The sequence below is a fragment of the Aythya ferina genome (genome assembly GCF_964211825.1).
Source record: "Aythya ferina genome assembly, chromosome: 18".
Classification (NCBI taxonomy): Eukaryota; Metazoa; Chordata; class Aves; order Anseriformes; family Anatidae; genus Aythya; species Aythya ferina.
This window is the reverse complement of record NC_140317.1, coordinates 8,086,090-8,105,951: the sequence shown is the minus strand read 5'-3', so window position 1 is coordinate 8,105,951 and position 19,862 is coordinate 8,086,090. Positions and strand designations below refer to the sequence as shown.

The 19,862-nt window shown below is 43.7% G+C and overlaps 1 long non-coding RNA gene across 1 annotated transcript in view; it reads left to right on the top strand.

Annotated features, from left to right (window-relative positions):
• The window catches only part of LOC311420777, a 128,460-nt gene extending 113,101 nt beyond the window's left edge, over positions 1 to 15,359 (top strand). Inside the window, exon 3 of the long non-coding RNA XR_014684548.1 lies at positions 15,244 to 15,359. This is a non-coding gene — a long non-coding RNA (uncharacterized lncRNA). The remainder of the gene's footprint in view (positions 1 to 15,243) is intronic.
• Positions 15,360 to 19,862: the final 4,503 nt, after the last annotated feature.

The following is a 19,862-nucleotide window of genomic DNA, read 5'->3' as shown; positions in this document are numbered from 1 at the left end:
GCACTGAATGACTCCTGAAAATTGAGAGTGAAACAGAAAGGCTTCTCCCTGCATACGTGTGTATGTCCATATCCACACACACAAACACAACACGGTTTTGGTTGGATTCTGGGCAGTGGTCATTGCTCTCTGTGGGCTGTTGACTGGGACTCTCCTGATGATGATGTTAGGCAGCTGTTTTCTTTACATTTCTAACCTGCTGGCTAAGACTTCTCCATACATGTAGTAGTTGTGGCACTGCCTTTTGGGATGGAGGAAGATATATTTGGTTTTCACTGTGTCCTGCAGTTGGCCATTTCCCTCCAGGATCTAAAAACTACTTGTCCACCAGCCAGGGATGTGGGTGGGTGGGAAGGTGTCTGATGGTGCTGGTTGCTCCCCTGGAAGCTGGGAGGCATTTTCCATAAGGAGAAGAAAAATAAAATTATTGATTGCACAGAGTCAGTAATGTTTTGACACTTTTAGCAACAGTTAATGTTTCAACAGGGTTACATTGCTGTACCTTCCCTGCTTCATTTCCTATCTGCTTTTATTTTCAGACACACTCCTGTTTTCCCCCAAAGATACAATATCTAAGGATTGTCCAAATTAAAGAGTTCTCCCCTGTAAATTAATGTCTTATACCAAGGACTGGGAAAAAAGCTTTACTCTTAAATACTTCACATAGCTGAAGTGAACATTCTTTCTTCAAAGAATTTCCATCAAGTGCCTTCCCTTCCACAGGTCTTGGCTTGCTGGAGGTGGTGTCCGGCTTCAAAGTCTGTGGGCTCCTGTCCAGGCAGGGGCCCTGCCTTCCGAAGGCTGTGCTTGCTATGGCCAAGGGAATTTAATGCAGTGAGTGGGGAGAAGTGCTAAAACATGGCCTTAAAATTTGATGCTGGTCTGAGATTTTACTACTTCTTTTTTTTTTTTTTTTTTTTTTTTTTTTTTTTTTTTTTTTTTTTTTTTTTTTTTTTTTATCAAAGCTTCTCTCTGATAAACACATCTTAAGAGAATCTATTTCCAGCCTATGCTAAAGAAAGGACACAGCAAGTTATTTTTTCTTCTCTTTCCTTCTAAATAAGAGAAATTCAAAACCCGTGAGATACTGCTATTTGCTGTATCATGTACAAATATTTAGCAATAACCATATGTTTCTGTGTTTTCTTGAAGGCTGAAATAATTTCTTAAATCATCCTTTCTTTTCAACTTCTGTGTTAAAGTGCCTTTTTGGCAGCCTAAATTGCTGAGTGTTTAAGTGAAATTTGTTTCTGGAGAGAGCCTTTATATCTATGTATATCTGTTGTTTATGCATCTGAGTTCATTACGAAATAAAGCGGTGTGATGACTGAGAGGGCTGGTGACCTGTGTGGTCCAAAAATGCTCTGATTCAGCTAGGCACATGGGGCTGACCAGGTGTGTCCCATTAGCTTCAGCTCAGGAGCATAAAAGGATGGGTGATGAACATGAGGTAAAGGTAGAGAGGGATGCTGGATTGTGTAGGGAGAAAAAAAATGGCAAAGGAAGAGCCTACTGGAGGAAAAGGCAGGTTCGTTTTATGGTTGTTGTAAAAGTTGCAAGTAAAGAACCCCTTAGGGTGAAATCCAGACAATAACCCATTGTGTAATGAGTGGGGTCGGGACCTCACCTTTTAACGATTACCTGCAAAGAGCAAAGCCTTCGTGCATTGAACAGCACTCATAAATTTTGCCAGTCTGGAGCTGCCGTGGCAAGGTGCCAGGAGCTGTAGGGCTGAACCTGTTCTGCATAAACCTTCGCCATTCAGAGAGGAACGTGCTTGCAGAGAGGTGACAAGGCTTGTGGAGATGCAGTTTGAAAGCCTTGTTTCCAGCTGCTTAGGTAAAGCTGCAAGAGATGAAAAGAAGAAAAAAGAATCCAGGCAATTAAGAGCTAGAACATGAGTATAAAACAAATATGAATGGAAGATGGGTGGAAAATTCTCCAAAAACTCTGACTTTATTCTTCCAAACACGATAAGCCTCTAATCCTGGAATATTGCAGTAACCATCCAGCTCTGGGGAAGGGCTCTGTAAGAGACCCTGCATTTGGTCTGTGATTTGCAACAGAGATTTGGAACCACTTCAGTAACTTCAAGTTTTCAAACCACTCTTTAATTGAATAGAAAGTTGTCTTACTTCGTGCGATCAGTGTGACACATCAGCAGCTTGAAATAGAGTTGCAAGCTTGCATGTGGAAAGAAGATTCTTGTCTGAGGATGTCAAATTTTGATACAACCTTCTTGGCATTGTCAGCTCATGGGAGAAGCCGAATTCTAAACTTGTAGGAGTGTTGAAGCACCTTGCAAAATTTTCTCTCAGGCAATCACATTAGGATGCATAATGGAAACCACAATGATATAAATATTTAATTCTTATAACTAGGTTCTAAACAGGATAGAAATGCTGGCATAATTAATTTTCAGCAGCTATCCTTTTTTCTTTCCCTTTCTAATTAGTAGAGTACAGCTGAGATGCTAGTGCATAATTGATAAAAATGATGTTTTTAATTGTGTATATATGATCGTTCTTACATAGTTACATCAAATGAATTAAATGTCACTGCCTTCTTTAACACAGCCCAGGGGCTAGAGAGGATACAGCAGTCATTTTTTGCTGACAATAGAGTCATATTAATGCTCATTGCTCTTCATCTGAAGATATCAAAAACCATTGCAAAGCTGAATAGATTATTCTGCTTCCATAGATGGGGCAATGGAGACAGATTAGAAGACACGTTTTGAATCCTTCAGTCATGAGATTAAAATAAGTGAATGATATTAACGATATTAAAACCCCCAGCATAACAGATTTGCAGATGGGGAGCGAGCAGAGCCCTGACCCAAGCCATATCACAGTGCACTAAAACACATTGTCCATTGCTCAGGGAGGATGTCCAGGCAGGCAGCATAAACGGCACACCTGATGTTTGTGAAGACACCGGTAATGGCTTTGCTTTCCGGGAGCGCTACGTGCCCAGCCAGGCCTTCCCAGCTGTCTGGAGCTGGGGCAGTGACAGGCACCTTAACCTGGATTGGAAGAGCCATCCTGGCAGCGCTGGGTAGGTCTCGATCCAAATTTACTAAAGAAAAAAATATTTGGAGATTTAGAAAACATCAGGATCAGTCTTTTGAAGCAAAGGATTTGAGAATCACAACAGTTTTTCTAACGTGGCTTGGAACATACAAGTAATGATTTCTTAATTTACCCACCAAGTTGAAAAATCAATTATTGCACTCCTCAGCTCTAGTGAACTGTTTGTTCCTTAAAGTAATGACAATCGTCTTCCAAGCAAATTAAGTCCAGCAATACTGAAAATAAAATATTCATTAGAAAAGTTATTAGAAAAATAGATCAAATTATATTGAGGCAGTTTATTCTCCGTGTTGCTACAAGGTGCTTGTAATAGCGTGTTGTCTGATTTTAGGTAACACCAGGACAGCCCTTTGCTGTTCCAGGATGGAAAGTTTCCTATCTCATTTCTGGAAAGTCTTACACTGGAGGTAAAAGCATGCACAGTGGTATTTATTCTGCATGACCTTTCCTTCTATTGAGTGCAAGAACTTATGAGGAAGAGAATGGAGCATCTGCGTCTGGGGAGAGAAGGGCTGTAGTGTCATGACAGATGTGAAGAGAGGACTGAAAGCTGGATTTCAGACTTCAGGCATATCCTATCCAAAAAGCAACACAAAAATTCTTTGCCTTCTGAAGACACGGTGGAGCTGCATATCATTCTGAAGGATGGAGGGCTAGCTTAATACAATACAGAAGGAAACATAATAAAACTTCTTGCTGTTCCCTTTGGGTGCACAAGCTCATGGCTGTTTTGATTTTGTTGTTGTTTTTTAATTTTATTTTTCCCCCAAACTGGAAAAACAAACAAACATGGAACAACAGGAACAAGAACAAGGTGGATCTCCTACCCTGCCAGTGCAGCTGGCACAAAGAACTTTAGGCTCCTAGCCTTTAATTCTCACCTACCATCCTGGAGATTGCAGCTGAAAACCCGTCTCCTGAGTACAACTTGGGTGCTTACATCTGTTTTGGGAACTTCTGAATGAGAGAATGCATGTGCTAAAATCCTGGGATCTCTCCCATCCCTTCCAGAAGATGTGCTTGCCTTTAAACCGTCATGGAAATCAAACCAGACTCATCTGAAAGTCAAGTCACAGCGAATCTCAGCCATCACCTCTTCTGCTCAAAAGACAACTTTCTATTCAGAGCACAGCTGCCCTGACACTCCTAGACAATTTTAACTCATCCAAATAATCCTTCAGATTAATGTTAAAGAAGCAGTGCAGAGATGGTTCCTGGAAGCAAAATTGGGCTCATTTGACAGAATTTAAAAGGAACAGTTATAATTATTCTTTGTGATCTCTCTTAAAGTGCAGGAAGAAAGACAGAGAGAGAGAAAAAATTACCTTTATTTGTGTGCCTGTTGATATACTGTGACTTTTTCCTTCCTTCTTTGCATGTGGGAATCTGTAATGCAGCTGACAGTGATTTAGGGTTTTTTAAGTGTTGGAACTAATCTCTGCTTTCTTGGGAATTTTAAGATATATGTTGCCCTCATGTTCACTGACCTAGCTAGCTAATGATAAGAAAAAATATTTTCTTTATTATTTTGAGTAATAATGGGCAGTGTGTGAATAACTGTTAATTACTGCAGACGAGCTCAGTTCATGTGATGAATGGAAACATTGTCTGAGAATAAGAAATTGCATTTGTCACAAAGCAGAGAGTAATATGGACCCGACCTGAGAGTCATTGTTTTAGATTAATTCATGACCTACTTGCAGATACACCAAACAATCAGCCAGTTTTAATTTTTGGTAGGATGTATTTCAAAGGAGTACCAGCTCCGCAGCAGATCTCTGTGCGTTCTGCAGGATTGCTTTTGAGTAGAAGAACAAGGTACAAATTTGGGCTTCGGATAAACAGAACAGGCGGAGGAAATTCTAGGAAATTCTTCCTGGAGATGAGACAGCCCTCGATGTTAACGAAACAGTCGATGCGGGTATGTCTTTTTGTAAGCTGGGCCCTATCCAAAAGCCCTCTCTGCACAGGGTGGTTTTAACAAGAGGTTTATCCACTTCTGTCACTGCCGTCAGTAACCAGCCGCTCCGATTAGCTCCTGTTAACTGGGGAGAAGGGGCTGCAGCGGCCCTGTTAGGAAGGATTCTTGACTGCATGCTAAAGTTTAAAGACGTATTTAAATGCTTTTCAGGGTGGTTTATAGTATACGGTAACTGCTTTTCCGCCTCAGGGCTTTAATTAGGAAATGATAGTGAGCATCTGTGCTTCCTGGCAGGTGTAGGAGACGAGAGGGTAGAAAAGCCTCGCGCAGTAAGCAGAGCTGCAGCATGGCGGCTTGGTGCCTGCTCACTGTGCAGGGCCGAGAATTTCATCCTCCAAAGACACCTCTGCCTCTCTGATGTTGTCTTTCTCTTGTTATGGAACCATGTACTGAAAACGTGTAAGATGTATTTGATCGAAACCCTCTGACCTTAACGGGGGGTTAAAGCAGCATCCATAGGAAGGAGAGTGCGGCCGAGGGCTGGGGGCTTCACCTACAGACGAGGCAGAGCCTGGTCTGTGGGGCCTGAGGGGGGCAGGCCAAACAGCTGGGTCCACACAAGGTGGAGATAGGTCTGGCATGTGTGAAAGCAGAGCTGTTGTTTCCTGGTAAGAAACTCTTATACGTTGTCAGGGCAAGGCAGGGGTTTAAGCGCTGTGATCTGGGGTTGGTACCTGTGCTAAATCCGGGCGCCTTGTGGGCTGGCCGCAGTTTGCTCTGTAACACGGCCTGTGCCCGAGAGCTTGTGCTGCGGGAGGTGCTGTGCAGTAGTGTAGGAACTGTAGAAATGGGAGAGAGAAACACCCCCTAATTTTCTGCCAGAAGCTCCTTAAGATCACTGACAAGGACCTGCTTGTTCCCTGATGCAATATTGTGGGATGTTCTACTCTAATTTTTGTTCTCACATCTGAAAACAGGCACCAGTGACATCTGCCAGCCTGTGAGTCCTTGTCCCTCTCCAAGCTCAGGTGTCTGAGATTGTGTCCATACAAATTAAAATACTTGGAGCATTTCTGCTTGAACTTGTATGACATCTTTTTTCAGGTAATTGATAGACATGGATATTGCCAAGACTGGCTGAACAGCGATGGTAAATGATATTGGTGAAATTCTAATAGATCTTTCTGCTGCCCGTTAACAAGAATGAGCACTGTTAACAGAGAGGTGAAAAGAGGTGCAATGCGAGCTTTATATCAAAGGGGCTTTATTGTCCCCAGAATTTCAAAAGAAGACATTTCACTACTTATGTAGTGTATGGAGAATTTTATCTCTCCCTAAAAAAAAAAAAAAAAAAAAAAAAAAAAAAATCAGAGCTAGAGATGTCTCTGAAAGAAGCGGTACGATATTTTCGTATCGACAACAAAAGCTAGTTTGTGCCTCCATTCATCAACGGCGTACAATGATGTGTCATTCTTTTCTTCCCTCTAGTCAATAAGGAGAAAAACAAGTTCAATGTAAGCAGCATTATAAAAGTCAGCAGAATCTAAATGTGGGTTACGTCTCCCCTGCACCCCAAGTGTCAAATTGCTCCATGTCATTGCTGCAGAGGTGAGCGATGCTGTTTGTGCTCACGGAATTCTCATCGGCGTCTTCGCCCTTAGCACCCACAGCTTCAGGAGCAAGGCAAGGGAGAAATGATGGAGGAAATTCCCCTCTTCTTCTTTCCATTTGCTTCTTAAGCCTTAAGAATCCATTTCTGGAAACAATGCCAAAGACTGGGCACAAACTCCACGTTCTTCTGTTCTTAGTATGATTTAATGTTCACAATATTGACATGCTATGCCAGTTATGCCTTAAGCACTCGGAGATCTGTAAGGTTGTAGCCCATCATTTGAGGCAGTAAAAGGCAGTCCCTGGCCTAGAGAGTTTGCAAGACTGAGTGTCTGGTGAAGTTTAAAACATGCAAATAGATGCAATTTTTAAAAAAAGAACAAGAAAAGGGATTTAGTAACAGAAATAACTTCTGAATACCCAAAGCAGTTTGGCGGAGGAGTTGATGCTAAGAACTTTTGCAGAAACTGGTGCGTGGGGAGAGGAGCAGGCAGTGCCCAGGAGCAGCAGCTCCCCTCCTGTCCTGTCCCTGTGAGCTCCCAGCTGGCTGCGGTGGTGGCAGGGCAGGGACACGGGGACAGTGCAGGAGCTGAGGGGACACAGAGCACAAAGCCAGTGCAAAATGGATTTTTGTTAGTTGGATTGCTTGTGATTTTTTTTTTTAGCCCTGTTCTGACAATCACTTTTAGGATACCCTTCCTTATTGCTTTGTGTACGCATCTGCTTAGTTTTCAACTGGCTGGCTTATATATGAGCTTGCAGTTTTCTCTCTCCTCCTGTCTAATATGAAGCATTTGGCCTTTTGTTCTGCATTGTTTCTTGTCTTCATTACTTTCTTCCATTAATCTATTTCAATAGTTTGTTTCTCTCCCTTAAGTGCAATATTTTCACTTTCTTGAGCGATCGACTAGACCTTTGTTTTTAATAAATTGGCTTTTACAACATTGTGACTTTTCTGTTTGTTTCAGGGAACTCTTAGATAAGAAAAAGAGAATTTTGGGGAGAAGAAGAGCAAGTTTCAGACATCTCTAGGCTAATTGAGACTAGGGATGAGAGAAATAGAGTGCAGTGCGGAACTTGCACCCCATATACTTTTCATCCAAAACAAATAGTGAAAGCAGTGTATAAGGGGGGCATTTCTCCTCTTGCTGGAAAAGCCTGTAGCAGTTATTTTGGTGATGACATCCAAGCTGTTTTCCCTCTTCAAGCTTCTTCCTCTTCTGCTTTGTTTTCAGATGCCTGGTAATTTGCATTTATTCTGCTGTGAATGGAGGCAAAATTTGTCACTGTACAATTCTGGCAAAGAATCGGCTGTATAGCAGATGGGATGGATGCCCTCCCTCATACCTCAGTTGCCTTTAGACTTGCACTGAATTAGCTCGGCCAGTTCAAGCCTTAGTGGGGTGTGAAAGTGGTGCCACTTGGCTGAGGTGCTGCTGTATCAGTCTTGGAGAACAACGCAGTGAAAAGTTTCTCTTTTCTCCCATGACAGCCACAAATATTCTACCCAAACAGGACTTAGCCTAGAGATAAGCCTACCTTAAATCTACGAGTCTGTGGTAGCGGGGAGCAGCAGCATAACCAGATCTTGTCTCCTACCAAAGGAGACAGCATAAGGCAGTCCTAAGCCACTGCAAAGCCCCTGAACTAGTGCCAGCCGTGGACAGGATGCGGCACAGCAGTGTCCACTTTGTGTCGCCTCCAAACGTAAATGAGGTGTTAATCAAAGCCCCTGTCCTTCCCTTTCTATTTCAGGCTTGTTCTGCCAAAAACAAGCCCCCCTCACTTTCTGTTGCTTTGCTGCTTTTCTTTCCTGGGGGGAGTTAATTCCCCTGGGTCTCAGCAAGGAAGGTGATGGAAGAGAGCTGCATCGTGTTGAAAGGACGCTTTGGAGGCATTTCCAACGTTTAGAAATCATTCTGCCTCGCCGCTGGGGGTGAAGGAACCCAAAGGGCAAGCATATGACAGTGACAGAGCTGAGCAAAGCATTCACAGCCTCCGAGACACGAGCAGTGGGGCTGAGCTCATTGCAGTTTGCACTGCATTTACTGAAACCTTTGCGCAAGGGTCATGCAGTTTTCAGGTGAGCCTTGGTTCAGTCCATCTGCACACTGGGTCCCACCAAGTTATTTAACTCAGAGATGCGTCCTTGAAGCCTTAGAAAAGAGGTATATACGAACATCTTGCTCGGTTGGCTTAACCCAGCAAAATCAGAAGCTCTTCCTGAACTTGAAGCCCATGTGGAGCACATCCTCTCTTAAATACAGCCACAGCCACTAACTGAAGGTCTTGCTCAGGCTGTGACCAAATAACTCAGGCTTTACCAAATAACTCCCGCTGAAAATGCAGTGGCTAGAAACTCCTCCCATTTCTCAGGCATGTCTTTGTGCAAGGTTGTGCCAGGGATATTCTGGAGGTAGGAGCCAGGCGTGAGATCAGGCTGTGAATCTCCCCAGTTTACTGCCCACACGGCTGGATGGGGGGACAGCGGGGATCTGCTCGGCGAAATCTCTATCCACAGAGTGATGGCAGTAAACACTGCGACCTGAAGCTCAATTGTCTTTTTGCAGGCAGGATTGATCCTGCAGAGTTGTTGTTGTGCTGGCTCTGGTAGGAAATACAGCAGATCTGGGTTCTAATTTACGTGATTCTCTTGTCTCCTCAACCAAATTCTCGGCTTCTTTTTCAGCTATGTTTTTGTATTTAATTGTCTGTTCTTATTAGTACTAATACCCTTACGTCTCTTGAAAGCTTCTGTAAGGTTGTTTGGTTTCAGCGGGATGGTAACAGCTCTCTGAAAATAAACTCATGCATGAAGCTGCATATTTATCTATCAGTCGGCTTTGCCTCCCTTTCCAGCTCTTTGCAGTGGGAGGGCTTTTCTGAGCAGGCTGTGCCTAGGCTGAAGCACACAGCGTGCTGGTCGTCTCCACTCCCTGAGGCCTCAGGGGAGCATCCGAAGCAGAGCGTGAGCGAAGCCTGGGGAAATCAGGTAAGCTGCAGATGCCGAAGTACAGAAGTGCAAAGGAGCTTAAAACTTCCTCCCCTGCTCTTTCCTTATCACTCTCCCCAAGAGCAGTAACAGAAGAAATTAGAATCAAGATTAACAACTTTAAAGGGCGTACTTGGTGTGTATGCCAGCTGGTGAAGTGAAATGAAAGTTGCTTTTAAGGTGCTCAACAAAGCAAACTGCTCGAAGCCCTGGTAAGACGAATTAGTTCATGGAACAACTTATCCACTGGGTAGGTAGGAGGTAGCTGCACTCCCCGAACTTGAAGGCTGGTTTATCTGTTTGATAGCTTCTCCTGCAACACTTGGATTAACAGCTAAAGCTCTGACCTTTTCCTTGCACTTGTCAGTGTTCAGCATATGCTGAATGTGTTTAAATCTTTTTTGTGATTTACTTGTGTTCTAATACTTTTAATCTCTTCAGAAATGCTTGGCATGATCCAAGTCTGTTGATGCTGGTTGCAGTAGACTTGCCAGATTTTTCTCTCCTTTTCTGAGCAGTGGCTTTGTATATTTTTCATCCTGCACCCTTGGTTTTGAAATTTGGGTGGTCAGAAAAAAGCATATTTTATATTCTTTATTCAATAAAGTAAATAAAGGATGCCTTACCCAGAAAAATACTCTAACATGGAATAATAGAATTAACGGCAAATAGCAAGTACTGAGCTTATTGGAACCTTCCTTTCTTCCTAGGATTTGAATTTTTATGTTTGAGTCATTCTTTTGATTCTTCCTAGGGAGCTGCTTGACTGACAGAACAGAATGTATATTCTAAATAGTTAAAAGCTGTTGTCATCTCATGTACCCACGGTGCATTAACAACGGATATGCAGAGCTGTACCAGGCAGGATAGGGGGCTTCCCTGTCTCAGGAGCTCTCCCGAGGCTGATAACAGAAGAGGATAATTATGGCTGAAGTCTGCTGGCTGCTGCTGTAGCCCAGCCCTGTGTGTTACACACCGCCCTACGTGATGGATGGAACATGAAGGGCTCAAAACTATACATCACCACGGGTACTGCATCACCAAGGGGTACAGCACCACATTGCCTAGGGGGAAGAAAGAGGTCTAGAAACAAACAAGCAAAAACCTGGAGGTTTAGAAGCCCCTTGGGTAAATGAGTCGCCTTTTCTGAAGTGTGATTAGCAATCAAAGACGATCTGAGCAGCAGAATTGTCGTCCCTAACCAAATGGACTGTCACATAGCAGCAGGCTCTCTGTCAGAGACTACAGTCCAAAGAAACAAGAAAGGGGGTAGAAGGAGCAGGTAGTTGACAACTGAAATGATGCTTGCTGTATTGCCATTGTCCCTGGATTTTGAAAGGCCAGAATCGAAATATTTTGACTCCCCAAATGTCATAATTAGAGTCTCTCAGCTCACACTTGTCTTCTCTCTGTGCCTCAGACCTTATGTTTCATCTCTTTAATGTACTATAATTACATTTTCAGTGTGGATCAATTATCTCAGAATAGGGAAACAAATTACCATCATTATCTTCACTTATTCTTTACATTTTCTTCTGTCCTTTTTTTGTTTTCTGGTTCTCTTTACTAGTGACAAAACTGCAGTTCGCATTCCTGTTCCTTTGTTGTTTTTCTTTTGCCTGAACATATATTTGGCAGCAAGTCATCTGTCATGCAAGGGATTGTTCTTCCCTTTGCTCCTATTCCCCAGTTCTCCTTGGTGGGAAACTCATCACTTTCTGCGTATTCCAATAGGTTTGTTAGAAGTACAGCTCTCAAATAAGACAAGGGATCAGGAGCAGATAGATTCTTTTTAATTTCTTAGGTTCCTCACTAAAGTACTTACTTCAAATTAACATACACTATTTCCACAAGAATAACATTGGTGTCTGCAGGAGTTGGGTTTATTGTGATAGTAATTCACAGGTCAAAGCTCACTTCATCTGCACTGATGTGACAGCTAATGGTTCCTATTACGCCAGTGATCCATGAATTATAGAGTAACTTGTTACCATCCCACTACAACTATAAATAAATCTAATGAAATTAGTGCTTGAAGAAGTGCATTAAGCTACAATTATAGTTAGAGTCGAAGGCACTAAAGCAGAGAAACTCTACTTCTGAATTTCAGCTGCATCTTGTGATTTGATCATTGGAGAAGAGTCACTGTAACACCACGTATGGTGTTGCTGTGTTCTGCACTCCCCAAAGGAAAATCTAGTCCTAAAACTCAGTCTTGGTAGACTTTTTCACCTAAGTTATTAACTTTGGTCTCCAGGACAATTTATCTGAATAAGATAAACTCGATTATGTATGTTGCTTGGGATACTGTGAGAAAATGATTTCTTGTGTTATACTGTTATTATCTGTTCAGGTCTCAGCTGGAATCTGTCAATGAAGCCAAGACATTCAAGCCTTGCAAAATTCTAAGTTAAGATATTTTTTTTATGATTTTGCTGCAGGGATTATGTCTTATTTCTTCTGAATCAGCCAAACTTACTTCCAAAATGCTGCACTGAAAATCAAGTTTCCTACAAAAAGAATTACTACTAAGAAAGGCTTATAGTGGTAACTCTTGTAAAACAAACCCTGTCTTCCTGCCCTCCTGTCCCCATTTTATGCAGTACCTTTTCTCTTCTGAGTGCTTTTCCTTCAGTTCTCTGTCCCCACTGCACACTGAGGCATCAAACAACTGCAGTGCATATGAAAAAGGCATGTACTTAGTTCAGAATTGCATCCCAACCTGGCAGCTGCTTGAAAATACTGATTTCTATCAACTGTATTTCAGATTAAAATGCTGAAGCGCTGGAGAAACGGGGTGCGGAAGCACTTTATTTGATAACAAATTATGTTTATGGGTTGAGAAAATGATGTCTTTTCAAAATGGCTCCCAGTGTTCAATGCCTACCTGTTTTAATTACCCAGGTGTGAAAAATAAAAAATTGTGCTTTGTTGAGAACATTTCAAGGACTGCTGATGTCAACAAATAGCAAGGCAGCAGCAAAAACCCAGATGGTTAGCGGGAGGCTTTCCTGAACCGTCTAAACAGATTTACTCGAAACTCTTACAAATCCAGAATCCAATACAAAGATTAAAGCTATGCTTTCTTCTGCAGCACTTCATTAGCTTGTGTCGTAAGGCATGATTTTAAAACTGAGGCAAAGTGTAAGATTTGGGCAAATCATTAATGGCATTTTCTGTTCTTCCTGTTTCTCTTTGCTGAGCTGCGCTCCTCTGGGTGACGCGCGTGAGAATTTGATATGCAAAATGACAACGAAGGTAAAGATGAGCACGCTGCCTGGGGTTAGGCTGTAATGCGGGCATCAAAAGCTGTGGTGATGTGTCAGCTCTTTACTTCAGAAAAGTTTCCGTGCTGCTGTTAATGGCCTGAGCTGCAGCAGAACCCATGAAGTATTGGGAAGAACCGGGGCCACGCTCCAACTACAGCTGCACGAGAGAAAAGAGGAGGATTTTTCTTCCTTTATAAACCTTGTAATTTATGGTCTAGAATGTTCTTTAGTGAATTATTTATTAAGATGGGCAGAAACCCAATAGATCAATGATCCCGTAATGTCCTGTTGTGTGTGTGGCTGTGCCTGCAGGGAGGCCCGGCCATTTTGCAGTAAGTGCAGAGACGATGCGAGCCCGCTACACCTGTCTCACACGGGCAGCCAGTTTGCTTCAGGGAATGATTTTAATTTGTGGATTGTCTAGGAAGGCTGGAAATTTATTACCTGGTAGGCTTAGATACTGCAGTGTCTGGCTCCCACCTCTGGTGGTTCTCCAGGGTGCTCCAGGCAGCAGGAGGCCGGAGCTCACCCAGTGCCACCTGGCAGGGGGAGAGGGCATCAGTGCTGCTCTTCCATTCCTTTCTCTTTGTGCACAGGGAGTCTGCTCTGTGACAGACAAGTGCTCTACTGTGGGCTGGACTTTGGCCTGGGTTGTCTTACTGAAGTGTAGTATTACCATGTCTTTGTGAACCACCATCCGCTCGCTACAATAAATGCCTTGTGGTTAGACTGAGCTTGTGAACGCAATAGCATACTGACTGCAATCCGTATGATGCTAGCAGAGATGAAATTCCAAGGTTTTCCCAGTCTTTCTGGGGGATTTTGCCCTCAACCAGCTGCAAGTGAACTCACAGAAGGTTGAGGCTTGTTTTGAGATCTGTAAATGCTATCTGCAGTGCCCTGTTAGGGAAATGAGTGATGCCAAGGGGACTCCACCAGACCTCTCTGATGAATGGTGTGCCAGGAAAGAAATGGCTGGAATTGGCTCTTAAGGAACAGGAACTGTGTGGCTCCAGCCTCAGGGCTGAGTGGTGGTATCAGTAAATGCCTTTGGCGTTCATTACCTTCTCCAGTTGGAAGGGTGCTTACCAGCATTGAAAATGACGGTCATATATTAGGGTCATGAAGAACAATCCCATTTAGAGAAGTAGGAGAGAGAGAAGCCCGTGAAACCCAGGCTTAATCTGACAAATCTCTCTGTAATGAACTCCTGTTGCTTCAGGGATTAATCTAGGTGAAGGCATTGATGGAAACACAAGTGTTCACTAATAACCAAAATACGATCCCAAACTTATTGTTAATAATTGTATGTGTTAGCGTACTGGAGCTGCTTTCTAGAGCTCAGAAATAAAGGCTGCCAGCCCTTCTGAGGAGGCTGAGGGTTAAGTGTTTGTCTCGGGGAAGTTTCCTGAGAGCAGTTGTCTAATAAACACTCCGTGCTGGAGGGGAAAACAAGTGATATACATTGCAGTACAGCAATATAATGAATTAGTTAAAAGCAAACAACCCCCAAAACAGTAGATTGCCAGGGCAGGTCTGTTTCTGCCAGACAATATTTCTGTGCCAACTTCCCAAACGAAGCACAGCCAAAAATAGTAGTGCAATAACTCATCGTGAAGGGAGAAAGCTATTACAAGGGGGATGAAGCAGCAGCAGTCTCTCACCGGTGACCCTAGATTATGGGTCTGATTCTCAGTCCTGGGGCTTGTGCAGTGCCTTACTCCAGTCCTGCACGCTGTGTAAGGTGCTAACTAGGCAGAGCAGCCTTCTGCCTCTCTGCATAAGTGCAAAGTTGAGCCAAGTGGCCGAGGAAGAGCTGAACTCAGTGCTTGTTTGGCTGATAGTAACACTGTCATCGGTGGAGCCAGAAGGGCTGGGAATAGCTCCCGTGTGCTTACAGGTTTAGTGCCTTTGCTCGGGGGGTGATGCAGCACTGGCACTGCTCGGTGACATCAGGAACACCTGAGGCGTTTTACACCGTGGAAGATAAAGTTGTCTAAGGCGAAATAGGGCAGGTGTAAAGGGTGGCTTCTGCAGCCTGCTTTCCTGTTACGAGGCTGCAGTCGTTGCTGGATCTAGTGTTGGCGAATTAAGGTGAATCAGGAGGAACATCAGCCGGACACAGCTCATTTTAGTCACCCTGCCAAAGCCAGATGTCTCCATTCACTCCTTAACAAAGAAACAGCCTGTCTTGCCAAACAACTAAAATAAGATTCATCAGCAACATGAAATTCAACTTATTACACGCCTGAGTAACCATTAGTGGAGGAGAAGGTGATGCACGATTGCTGCCTGCAGTGTGTGGTTAGTGAGGGAGAAGCGCCGGGCAGTAACGGCAAACATCTGCTTCATTTGCAGTTTCAGAGACGTGCAGGATCTGTCCTCTGACATCCGTATTCAGAACCAGGCCGTTCTGCTCATCAGACTCCTTTGCACCATCTGGATTTGCTGAGAAATGATTTTGCAAGAAAAAAAGCTGGGGGGAGGATCATTACTCAGCTGTTGGCAGGTAACACCCGTACATGCGCGTGCTGAAAAGGTCACAGAAGTTGCAGTGTTATGGGGCTGCTACAGAGCATGCGTACAGCCAGGCTTCCTGGGCCCCAGCTGAGGTTTCATGGCTCTTGCTAGATCTACTGAAATTGAAAACTAGTACATACATGTGGAAATAGAGGTTATCTTGAGAATTTTAAGTAATAGTAATATACCAAGGTTAAAGTGGACCTTGACTGCATTTCCTTCTCCTTCCATTCCTTCCCTTTCTCAGTGCATTCTTCTCCCCTAGTACCAAGTAACTCCCCTTGAATATCTTTACTGAAAGGGTTGTTAGGCATTGGAGTAGGCTGTCCAGGGAAGTGGTTCAGTCACCATTCCTGGAGGTCTTTAAAAGACGTTTAGATGTAGAGTTTAGTGATACGGTTTAGTGGAGGACTGGTTAGTGTTAGGTCAGAGGTTGGATTAGATGATCTTGGGATGTGTCTTCCAACCTGGATGATTCTGTGATTCTACAGATATCCCCTGCTTCATGGGTGAACTGCAAACACCGTGATCTCTCCCATGAAGAAAGAAAAGCCTTAGTAGAGAAGCAGAGGCATTCTGTAATTTGGGGAGGCACTTGAAGTAATCCTTGAATATATGTTCCATGATCACAGAGAGCCAAAATTTCAGATGTTTCCCTTAAGTTTCAATTTCTCAGCCTGATATACCCAAGTCTGAGGCACTGGACATCACATACCCGACTTCTTCCATTGTCTTAGGTAAAAGTTTTTTATAAGCAGCATAAAGAACAGGCATTTTTAGGACCATGCTGTGAGGAGAGATCCTCAGCCCTTTCTGCAGTGAAAATAGACTACTCTGTCTGTTTGCATCCTTTCCAAAGATATTTCCTAAGAGATGCTACAGCAGGACTAAACAGGTATCTGGTTCCTTTTGTACTATTGTAGAGAAGAGGTTGCAAACAAGGGCCAATGCAGTGGTTTACCTGACTGCAGTGTGTGGGATTGCTTCCCTTGGATTCCCTTGGATGCTCTGCTCAAGGCAGCAACCACTGTGGTTGCCAGTCTGGTGGTACATCAGATATTTGGCAGTTACTTTTGTCAAGAGATCATGAGTGCACTGCACTGTAAGCAATTAAACAAACAAAAAAAAGCTCATTTGCCCTTCCCTCCCTCCAGTTTTCACTTCAGTTTGCTTTGTTTTTTCTGCATTTATTCCAATCTTCACCATTAACAAAACCAAGAATTCAGGATGTGAATTTAATTGAGTCCATGTTTTACTCTGCAGTCGTCAAGGGGGGACAGGACGTCTTTCTGTGTATTCTGTGTACATCTCTTGGTGCTTCAGCTCCACACCAAGTGGGAGCCGTTCACACGCCACAGGCTCTCCCCCGCTCCCCCATGGGCATTAGCTCATTGACAGCAGCCTTGCAATTACAGGATGCTAAAAATCATACCCCTGGGCTGCCAAACTGCCAGAAAATGTCAAACCGCTGTGCGTGTAAAAGCCAGTAGTAAGACACTTAGCCAAAAACACAGAAATTGGCACAGTGTTCTGTCATTTCAGATCTTTACTGCTATTTCACATGAAGGGTGAGCAAGGTTGGGAGACACAGAAACAAGCTGCCAGCTTTTTTCCGTACCTCCCAAGGGAAAACTGCATTTCTAGAATAAGATCCACCCTCTGTAGCTGGTGGTGCAGGATGCACAGTAGGCACTGCACTTTTCACAGCAGCAAACTGGGATCTGTCCTGCTTCTGTTCATAAAGGACAGCCCCAGCCAGCCCCGTGTAGCCCCTGGGAATCTGTTGCATTGTACTTAATTGGAAGACGAGGTGGCATGATAGGTTTTTTAATTTTGTTCAGTGTCTGAGAACAGTAGGGAGGGGAGCAGCAAGGGTAATCCATAAATTGCAAATAAAATATTAATAACTCTGGAGGAAAGTTCTTAGGGACTCTCCACACGTATATTGTGGCATTCATCTCCAGCAGGGAGCTGAGCAGAGCACCAGCAGGGAGGACGCTGCTCCCTCTCCAGCTCTGCCAGCAACTCCTTCCAGCGTCCTGGGCCGCTCGCTGTGACAAGGCTTGTTCCCATCCTGAGCAGGAGCTGACCACAGCCATAAATCGAAATGCAACCATTCGTAGTGATGCTGGAACGCTTCTCGTGGTTGTAAAGTGATCCAGGACCCTTCGGTGTGAAAGGTGCTCTGGCAGCTGTGATACATTGTTACGCATTTTGGCTTGCAAGCAGTAATCTAGTCCCAAATAAATGGGAGAAACATGAGCAGAATTAGAAACTGTATTAGAGAGGGAACAAAACTTGGGATAAAGCCACGAGAAGTCTCAAGTAAGAACTACTCTGGAGGAGAGGGGATGTGTCATACTGCCAGTCTCAAGGGATGTTGCTTAGAAATGTGTGACAAACTCAGAGCTAGCCACGTTTGTGTGCTGAGTAGTTAAATAACTTAAGGATTTTCTAGATGAGCATGTTCTTTGGGATCATGGTTAACTGGCATGTTTGGTATTTAGATCTATGACATCTTTCACAGAACCTTTGTATGGTCTTCATGCAAATATGAGTCCAGTATGAGTTATGCAGCAGAGTCATATTCAGCAATCCAAAACTGGGATTTTCAAATCAGTCTTTTTTTTTTTTTTTTTTTTTTTCCTGTCTGAGTCCCTGCAGTTTAGCAAGAAATGGTAGAATTAGTCACCCACATGAAATTACATCTATTTTTTGCTTAGCAGTCACTGAAATGCCGAAATATTCTTAGCTGTCTTTGGAAATTCACGTAGGATATTAGGTAAACACTACAAATTAGATGTAAATGGAATCACAGAAACAGCTGTCACCTCTTTTGCGAGATGATTAATTTTTTTTCTGAGCCATAATAATTATATTTCAGCATGTTCCCCCCCATCAGGCACTTTGAACACTGGCTGCAGTGGCTGCCCCTCCTGCGTGGAGAGGCTGGGGGGCAGTTCCCTGGCAGTGAATTTCGATTCATCCCCAAAGCATTCGGCATATCCGCACCTCAGCGATGCGTAGTGCTCTCCCCAAACCTTCTGCGTTTGGATTCTGTCTGCTGCACGCAGCAGCCACGATGCACTGAAACATAGCCGCTTATTTAGTGACTGAATTTCCTGGAGCAGCTCGCTGCAGCCCCCCAGCCTATTTCCAAGCCCCGTGCCCTTTGCCAGGCATTCCTTAGCTTCCACTGTCCTCTAGTGGTGCTTCATTCAAAACCCTCCTGTCGGCTGCTGGCTGTGCTCCATCCAAGCCTGCCCATGCCACCCGCACTCAGGATTTGTTCCCAAGTTGAATTCGGACCCAGGCTGGGGAAATGAGGTGCTGGAGCTGTGTGGCCGTCTCAGGTGGGAAGTGCTCTCTGGAGGTTGCCTTCCTGCACCTCCTCCTGCTCAGCAGCCCCTTCCATTGAGACCCTGGGTTTTGCAATCCAGCAAATGGAAACCTTGAAGGCGTGCCTCCACCTCTTCTACAAATCTTCATTGTCTCACGGAGCAGTGTCCAAGCCACTGGTTTGAAGCGTGGTATCCTAGCTGGGGATATATACGTGCACTAATACAGATGCTAGCGCAGTCAGTCTTCCTAGTTACAATTTATTTCAGTGAGAACTGGTGTATTTTTATTTTTTTTGACCCAGGCTGTAATTATTAGATTAGCGTGGATGTGAGCAGTAGCACGTAGATGACATCTCCTGGCTTGGTTCTGTGCCGGAGCTGCTGCCGGTGTGCGGCGTGGCAGCGGGTGCCCAGCTCAGGGCTTTGCAGCTGGGGCTCGCCAGAGGGGGGCTGCACTTCAGGTGCATGGAGCTTGCAAAATGCTTCAGGGCAGTAACGGGAAAAGAGGCTTGCAAATATCAAATATTAACTAGCCTTTGCTTTTAATAAACCTGATTACTCTAAGGAAATGAGTACTGTTTGTTGCAGTGTGACTAATTTTCTTGTATTTCCTCAATTCGCTTTATGAATATGTCTTATTCCTCACCTGCATTAGAAAACCAGGTGAATACTTTACAAAATCACCATTTCAGTAGTATTCAAATTATTTTGTCAGTATTCCTACAGATGATGCAATCATCACAATGAATAATTCTCAGACAGCTATTTATTCAACAGCCCTAAGCCCAAATTCCACAGAGACTTAGGTGTACACTTAACATTTCTCAGGGGAGCAATCCTATTGGATTCAATGTCAATATTTGCATGAGTGAAAGTTAACACATTTAGGGCTTTCTCCTCTCCTTACATAATATTACAACCTTGAATTAATTAGATGACTGATACTTTGATTTATTTTTTTTATTTCCTCCTTTAAGCTGACTGTGACATGCTCAACTGCCAGTTGGGTTGGTTGTGAAAGCTTAGGTATTGCCTGTGATCTTGGTGTTTCATGTTGGGATAAAACATACAAACACTTCTAACAGTGCTTTCATGCAAGGATTTCCTAGTGTTGTT